This window comes from Atta colombica, unplaced genomic scaffold, assembly GCF_001594045.1.
Source record: "Atta colombica isolate Treedump-2 unplaced genomic scaffold, Acol1.0 scaffold126, whole genome shotgun sequence".
NCBI lineage: Eukaryota > Metazoa > Arthropoda > Insecta > Hymenoptera > Formicidae > Atta > Atta colombica.
In genome coordinates, this window is record NW_017259213.1 from 3,459,182 (window position 1) to 3,468,222 (window position 9,041).

General features: G+C 33.4%; 1 protein-coding gene across 1 annotated transcript in view; it reads left to right on the plus strand.

Annotated features, from left to right (window-relative positions):
• Positions 1-9,041, plus strand: part of LOC108684159 (hemicentin-2) — a 146,871-nt gene that overhangs the window by 41,742 nt on the left and 96,088 nt on the right. The window lies entirely within an intron of this gene.

A 9,041-nucleotide genomic window follows, 5' to 3' on the forward strand; every position in this document is an offset into this window, starting at 1 on the left:
ATAAGTAAACCAATTTAAATCTTTACCAATTTAAATCTTTAATTATACTGTGTTAGTGCATATGCCAAAATTGGCAATCAACTAATTTTCCACTAGCTGGATTACAAACCGCCGTAACCGCTATGGACTATTGTTAGTTTACAAAGCAAAAGCCTTTAGTGATGTTAACAGTTTGCTTCTATGTGTTAACGATCATTCGCCAATATAGGTATGTGCGTTTACACAACTAAAACCTGGTAATTAAGATGCGTTGATACCAATTCAAAGCATTTAGCGAAGATAATAGCATGCACCTGAGGCATTTAATGCAATCAAGTGTAACTAATCATGACATTGCAAAATTATAAATTTGTTAGAGAAATTGAAAATTTGAGTTGAGATGTTAATTCTAATTAATTTTCCTTTTTGAAAATGATTAGACTTTGATTATGTAGATACATATATTTATATGAGCCGCGCACGTATTTATTTTCTTTTTTTTATATGCTTTTTTTATGCTAATGTTAAAGTTAAACGTATAAGAAACATTGAAAGTGTTGAGTTACATTTCGACTTGCATGTCTGAATAGTAGAAAAATTATTGAAAAGTTTCTTCGCTAACACAGATGAAGACCGTTAAAGCAAGCACATTGAAATTAGCGGTTATGTCAATAATGTTCTCTACATCGACAATTTCCTCTATATTGTCGTCCATCTTTCGCACAGCGTGAGTAATGTACCACGACCGCTGTTCAACGATGGATTACAGAATGAGTAGTCGGAATGAGTTAGAGCCGTTAACGACCCGCTTTTACTGAAGAATCGCGCGGATTACGAACGCCTCATAAATGTCATGTACTGGAAGTCATTCGCCGAGATGTGTAGTATCGATAAATTCTTATTAAATGATCGAGAACTCTCGATGAAGATGAAATTAATATATCGAAACGAATTTCATATTTCGAGTGATATTTCAAGCGAACATATAATTTTTGTAATATAAATACAATTATATTTAAAAGAGAAAAATTATGGAAAGAGGAAATAATTTCGGCAAAACTATTGACGTTCCATCTATTTCTCAAAGTCATCATTAATCATCCAACAAATACGTTCAGTGCCGATTTATTGAGATACGTCTACCAGCACCAGTCATCGTCAGATTACGGAATGAACGGCGTTATTGCTCCTAATGATCGGCTTTCATCGACTATTGCCGATATGGAGCGAGCCGCGAACGTGACCTGTCCGAATTCATCGGGCAAAGAGAGGCGAGCCGAAAGACGAAGTGTGGCGCAGTTTCTATTATCGACTACGAGTACCTGTGCTGATGGTTTCTCTCCATTTCGCGAAGAGGTAGATTCGGCGTGCGCGCGCGCGCCATGAGTTTCCCGATCACGTCAGCGCCCAAAACTTGGTAGGGTTTAGTACGTGCCATTTCTCCAAGGTACCTGCGTGGTGGGACTTGTAATTGATTTACAAGGCTCGCTCCGCGAATGGCGGAGGAGGCAGGAGCTGGAGTTTCTGGGGCGGACCGCGAAGATGTCTTCCGCTATCCCTGTTAAAGGGTCGACCCCTACTGCGTTGAGAATCTCACGGGAAGATCCTCCTTCGAGCGGCTTTTGCGCTCGATCATGAGGAATTAGTTAGGAGATGTCCTTTGGAACCTCAGGCAATAAGGTTTCAGGCAGCGAAGAGCACACGAATGAGGCAGAGATCAGATTATGGCAATATAAATCGGATATTAATATTTTCTCTTTTCCTTCTTGCATTCTTCTCTTTTTTCGAACATCATTAAAGAAATAATGTTAACGCCAATTTATATAGCAAAAAGAGTTTGTAACAATTTTGTACAGTAATAGTCATAATTTTCTCGTTGCTACTATTTCTGTGCGTTTTAATGATCAATTCAGCTATGTATTTAGATGAACTAAAATTTAGAGACACGAAATAATATAACATTCATAGATTCAACCGCATAAAATTAATAAATTGTTATAAATTGAGCAATTTAAAGTTTATTTTTAAAGTTTATATTTTGTAATATCTTGTTTCCAAAATGCGAATGTATGTTTTGTATGGAACAAAAATCAAAAGTGATGTATTTAAAATAAATCAAATTGTATGTTATGCATACGTTTTTGAAAATGGATTTCAATATCCGATTCAATAGATGCACCTGCTCTTTGTCGGAAGATAAAATCTTTATCTCTCTCTATGTGAATATTATATAAATGGAAAAATGTATATATACTTTTACATTATTTAAATAAAACTTAGTCCAATACAATTTCGAATCTCTCTCTTATAAGGTTGGCGTAAGAAAAATTTATGATATCGAGTGAGAGAGAACGATGATTAAAAATAGCAAGATTATCTTGGATGACAAAGAAGCATCTGTAAAATTACAAAAAAATCTAGAACAATAACTTTGGATACTTTATCTATTGTATTTCACTTGCTTCAGCAGTAGTAACTTCATTTATATCTTAGAAAATCATTGTTATCAGGGGACGTCGGAATAGCACAGAAAGAAATCTCATCAATCATTAAGCCAAGAAAGGATTCAGTCGGGCGTAGTTCATTGTGGCATTCTTTTTTAACTTCTTGAATAGAATCGAAGTTCGATCTTCGACTTGAGCGCACCGCTATCCATGCGAAATTGTGATTTTATGGATACAGTTGCTTTCCCAGAGATTATCGTTATAGTAAATACGACCGACATGTTAATAAATGAATCTGTGACAGGTTACAATTAATTTAACCTTCAATATACATACATTTGCATATACATAAATATAAATCAATTAATGCACTGTACAACTACATTTGTACATCCATTAACATGTAACATGAAAGATATAATATATGTACACACATGTATTATTTAAAAAAATATTTAAGTAAAACGAACAGCTAATTACAACGCAATTTTTATAAATAATTTTTTAAATAATTAATATTTTATTGTGCATTATATTCAACAATAAATTATTTAAGATTATATATTGTTTAAGATTATCATACCATAGAGTTATCTAAATTTCAATTGTAGACAGTTGAATTAAAATTGAATTAAAATTGATGATGAGAGCCATACTGCTTTATGTTGCGAAAAATTAGTTTGTTATGTATTCTCGAACTTCCTTCTCTTTCAGAGTAGAAACTGGAGCAACGCTGTATTACGAAAGGATCGCAAACTATCGCTGTTTTCTCGTACCGAATCATTATCCGATTCTCGAGTTTGCGCTGCGATTTCTTCTTAGAAGTTGCAGACTACTTCACCGAAACGAGCGACTGCAGTTTCCTGTCTTAGCTTAGGGTCAGGTAGAGATGTTAAGAGCGGGGGAATGAAGGTGGCTTGGATAGTTGCCTCGACGTTGCACGGCCATAAGGTATTCTCGGATAGAACGCAAAGTTACGTTACCCCGGCTAAAAGGGGATTAGCGAGAGTTGTCTCCCGGCCAAAAGAGGCCAAGACCCATTACACCGTGAAGTAGTGTGATTCTCGTTCGCTCCTTGATTCTCTTACCGACTCCTATTCTTGGTATCGGTCTTGTCTTTCGTTCGTCCCAAGTTTCGCGGAAAATACCAGCAGTTGCTGAAACTTGCACGAACAATAGCAATGAGACATGAGAGAGAAAGTCCAATGACACAGCAAGAAGAAAGAGCAAGAGGCCGAAAGTGCTAGCACCATAAGACAGGAGCTAATCCTCTTTTCCTCCTATCCTCTTTCTCTCACATTTTCTGTCTCTCTTTCTCTTTCTTTTCCCTCTCTCTTTCTGTTTTTCTCTTTCTTGCATGACCTCTTGCTTCTTCGTTCTAGATTCTCGATCTGAGCTTCTATTGAAAATTCATTTCATCTGTCGAATCCCATGACCAATCTTCCTTTCCATTTAATCCTAAGATGCCGACTACGATATCCTCTTCGCCGATAATCAAGGATCAGGAAGATCGCTCACAGGCGGAAGTTGACTTGTCCAGGAAAGGGAACGCCGAAGTGGCAACTGACTGCATTACTTTGGTTAAGTGCGCCGATGGAAGGAACGGTGATTTCTTCTTCGTTAATCCTTGTGATCCGACAATGTATTTCTGAAAAACGATAATTTCATAATATACATAAATTGCATAAAATAGGTACGATATAGCACGATTAAAATAATATTATTAATATAAAATTTTGCAATATAAAGATTATATATATCAATAAATTTTGCGAAATAAAGATTATATATATCAACAACAGATATATTAATAATAACAATACATAAACACAAACATTAATAATTAATATGTTCAAAATAAAAAGAATAATTAAAATAAAAATATGTTTATTTTTACAATAAAATCATAACTTTTAAGATTTGATTTGAACTTGAAAAAGAATTTAATTAATTCTAGACTTCATACGTGATATATTCACAATTAGTTACACGCAATACAAATATAAAATTATAGATGATGCTACAAATATTAATGTATATTTAAGAGAATCAACTTGTGTTACGATTTCATAATTATTTTAACAGAATTGATAACTATACAAAATCAATGACAAAACGATGGAAAACGAAAGGTTACGTAAAAAAGAAAATGGACGTGCGAGAAAAAGAAATTGTAGAAAAAGAAATACTAGTAACTACTAGTAATACTATTTGTAACAAGATTCAGCATTAGTCATCATGTACAATATCGTTGTTATTGTTTGTTTTCTGTGAGTATAAAGCGAGACAACAACATTCTCTAAATCATCGAGTTCTTTCCTTCTATGTTGCCTTGAAAATTCATTTTCTTCTTCCTTTTTTCTTTCGCGCGATTCCACCCTTCATTTTTTTGCGTCTCATTTGCGCATTCCTTCTTTTTTGTCATCCTGATGTTTTCCATTGAAAAAAGATTTACGATCAGCGATTTAGTGCCTCGTGTCTATTCGCTGTCGTAATGAGAAAATGAGAACGCTATATTTTAAAGTAAGATAAAGTCGCGATTGAACGGAGATGCGAGGCGAACGAGAACTTATACGCCATCCCTGCAAAGCATTTGCTGCTAGCTTACATAAAGAGATAAAGTAAGTATAACGAGGAGGAACGCGAGGAAGGGCGGAAATTGGCCACCCGGCGCCAATCGGTCGGAAAATTGGGTTACATAAACATCTTTTGCTTTTGTATACCCATCTTTGCTGCCATTTTCTTTCTCCTCCATCCTCTCGCTTCCACCGACGTGGCAGCGACGATATGTACTTTTTGTCTTCTATACGCTCTCGCGTCTCATCGCGTCGGCATCGCGTTGCATGAAATCTTCATCCTTGTTTTTCAATTTCTTCGAAATCGAGGATAAAACAACGTTCTGTTTTAAATATACATCCGATCTTAGCGGTCGTCCTTCTCGTTCGCCGAGTATTTCATTATCGGAATTCGATAATTTAGAGCAGCTTTCCGCTGCAGGCTGTCTAATAGAAAAGTAATGTGTAGGAAAATTCTTCGCGCGCGCAGGACGCGTTGCTCGCCAGAAAGTTAAAGATGTCATTTCAATGCAGACTGCATAAAACATAATTAACTGTATATCTTTCTTTCTTTCTCCTTCATGCTCTCTCTCTCTCTCTCTCTCTCTCTCTCTCTCTCTCTCTCTCTCTCTCTCTCTCTCTCTTTCTCTTATCACGATGCAGACAGTCCCTCCAATATCATGACTTAATAATCCGCGAAAATTTCCTTATCTCTTTGCTGACTTCTCTAATTCGAACTTGTACACGTCTTTAATCTTATGGCTGATGTGATTTTTATGAAATCCAATCGCGATCTTCACAGTGTTTTGCGCTGTTTTACGACGAAAAGGAAATTCATATCCGTTGAAGTTCTTGTCGAATGAAGCACTCGAAAATCGCAGTGAGAAGTTTCCCATGAAAGAGAAGCTTTGTAGGAATGTACGAAGTTGTATGTAAACTTCTTCAAGTATTGCAGCATGCTCATTTGCATCCTACTATCTTTCATGTTACCTTAAGAAAGTTACCTTTCTTACAACCGGTTTACAACGCAAAGACACTCGAATTTCTGTTCATCACCTAGTTCTTTGTATTGTAAAGTATGTATATCTTCGTTTTCAGTTAGATTACAAAGTAGACGATTTACTTGTTCCTCATATATATATCTGTTAAAAACATATTGAAACTAATTCCTTATTTCAAAAGTGATATAACTCAGAAAATTAAGTTTCAAGGGAAAAAAGAAAAACTATTTTATAACTTGACAGATAATTATTGATTAATTGAATAATATCGATGAAAAGTATATATTCTTGACATGATCAAATGTTATTTTTATTTTTATATTTCACAAACCGTAAAAAGTTATTTTTTTAGTGACGGTTTTTTAAATCTCTTTATGAGTTGTAAAAATTATTTAAAAACTGCTTCTTTTAAATTGTGACGATTTTTTCTGAAGGCAGTTAGTTTATTTTTTGATGCTTGATAGAGTAATATTTCCTAACTTATTCACACATGATAATGATTCGTAAAACGATTTTTTTTAGTTGAATTATTTTTGAAGCAAGGGAGCAATGTGTTTAAAGTCGAAACATATACGTATATTGAACGTATATTAAGTACATAACGCAAATAAAGAAACAGGTGATTTTTCAAATAAACGCTGTTTTCTAATTATTGTGGTTTTCAGAAAAATATAAAAAATATATATGAAATTATATGTAATATATTTATCTATCTTTAAATACTGTCTTTAAATAGAAATTTTAATCAACGCTTTAGAAATTAAATAAAGGCTGTTGTAATTACTTATATTTATATAAAGAGAGTGACGAGACGTGTAAAAAATAATTGGCAAGATCATCTCTGAGCGCTGGCAGCCGTTTGAGCATCGCGGCTTAATAATCATTTGCATACCTTTACTCGGTTCAATGTAACATCAGCTATCTAGCAGCGTCGGATTCTTAACTTTTCTCTTTGTAAACCGGTAGACTTAAGCTCATCAGCTTTGCCAGAGTTCACCTCCCGCTTTTTCGTCCATGGCTATGGACGACCTCGAGAGGTCTTTATAAAAAAAGAGAGGAAAGAAAAGAAGAAAAGTGATCGCGCACATTCACGTGTATACAAGCGTACGCGGGAAAAGGATTCTCCCGCCGGTGTTGGAACAAGATGCTCGAGAAGAGGAACCGTGCTAATGAGCTCCGTCAATTTAGCGAAGACTGGCTTATGGCCGTAAGCTTTGCTTAATATGAAGTAATATCGCCCTGGTTATAAACTCGCACCGTGATTCCTTCAGTCTCAGAGGGAAATCATCCTCACTTTACATTAATCGAGCTGAACCGTGCAACTTTTGCTGTAACTACATACAAAAATCCTCGTTACGAAATCTTAACACTGCAATATTGAAATATTTCGCGTGGAAAAAAAAATATTGATTTTTCTCTAAATTTTTTTCTTAAAATGGAGCACTTTCATTAATGCGCGTGAAAAACATTTTATAATTATCCTTTTTTTTATCGTATAAGATTTTTTTTTATAGATGCAGTTTTGGAGTAAAGAGAAAATTTTGTTATTATCCGCAAAATAGTACATCCTTCAAATATTTGAAGTATCAAATGCATATCGTAAAATACACATGTGAATTTGAATATTTCGTATAAATTGCCAAATTTGAAATTATTAATGCACAGTTGCAAAAATTTGAAGTTAAATTATATACACAATTTTAATCAAGATAGAGAATGAAAATTCGAAGCTTTTATAATATTGAAATTCGATGATATTAATAATCGTAAATTATTATTTAGTTAAAAAGACATAAAATTATAAAAAATGTGATTAATTATTACAGAATCAAAATTGTTTGTTACACTTTAAAATTTTATATTGTAATGTCCGCACTGAGAAAAAAATATAATTAATTTTAATAAATATTTAGTTCAATACTGCCAACTAAACATTTACTTACAGTAAGTAAATACTTATTCAATAAAAAAAAATGATTGTTAAATCAAATTAACATTTCTTGTATCAAATATCTTTATATTTATATTTAATATATATTTAGTTGGCAGTATTCAACTAAATATTTATTAAAATTGACTACATTTTTTTCAGTGAGTAAATATATATAAAAGATTAAAGGATCTGGAAATACATTATATTACAAATGATTTATTACTATAAAAAAAATTAAACAAAAAGTTAAAAGTTTATTTACTAAACATATTTTGCAAGTTATTTCGTTATAATTCTTATTTTGCCATCAAAACAGTGACAATTTTATTGTAATAGCAAAATGTATTTCGTTCAATTCAGCGACAAATTAAATTTGTTTTAATATTCATGTTTTTATGAATAAATTTATTTGCTATCAACAAGATTTTTACAATTTATTAATAAAACAGTTTTACGCTGAATCAATTAATTGATTATGGCGAAGTTTATTCATTTTTGTCAAATATATATTAGCATAACGGTTTTATCACAAGTTATGACAGCGGAATATTTTCCCACACACACACACACACACACACACACACACACGCGCGCGCGCGCGCACGCACGCACACACACACACAATTATGCTGGGAAATGTATACAGCCTGTAAAAGTATACAGCCAGTATATTTTCCTAGTATATATAGGAAACAGCGCGTAATATATATCGCATGTTACATGGCGTGCAATAATATGCATAAAACATTTCTAATTCCGGTAGAGAATACATGTGTCTTTTCTCCCTTGCATGCAAGAAAATATATTCTTATTGAGCTCACGTAACAGCTCTCGCGCAAAAAGTCTTTGACATCACTAACGGTTACTCGCTTTATTAGTATTCCAAACTGTTACGAGAAACGAAATTCTAATCATTACGGCACAATGCTTTAGAATTGGCAGCATTGCTGGAGTACGGCTTTGTAAAGTCAAACTATTAAACTGAATCTTTGGAATGTTTTAAATTTTCAGCGATTTTTACTTTAAATGAGTTTGTTACACAATATTTGTTGTAAAATATTTTCTCTTAATAAAATAGTTCTAATTAGACATATGCTAGATTATATAGACTGTAGAGAACAAAAATTTT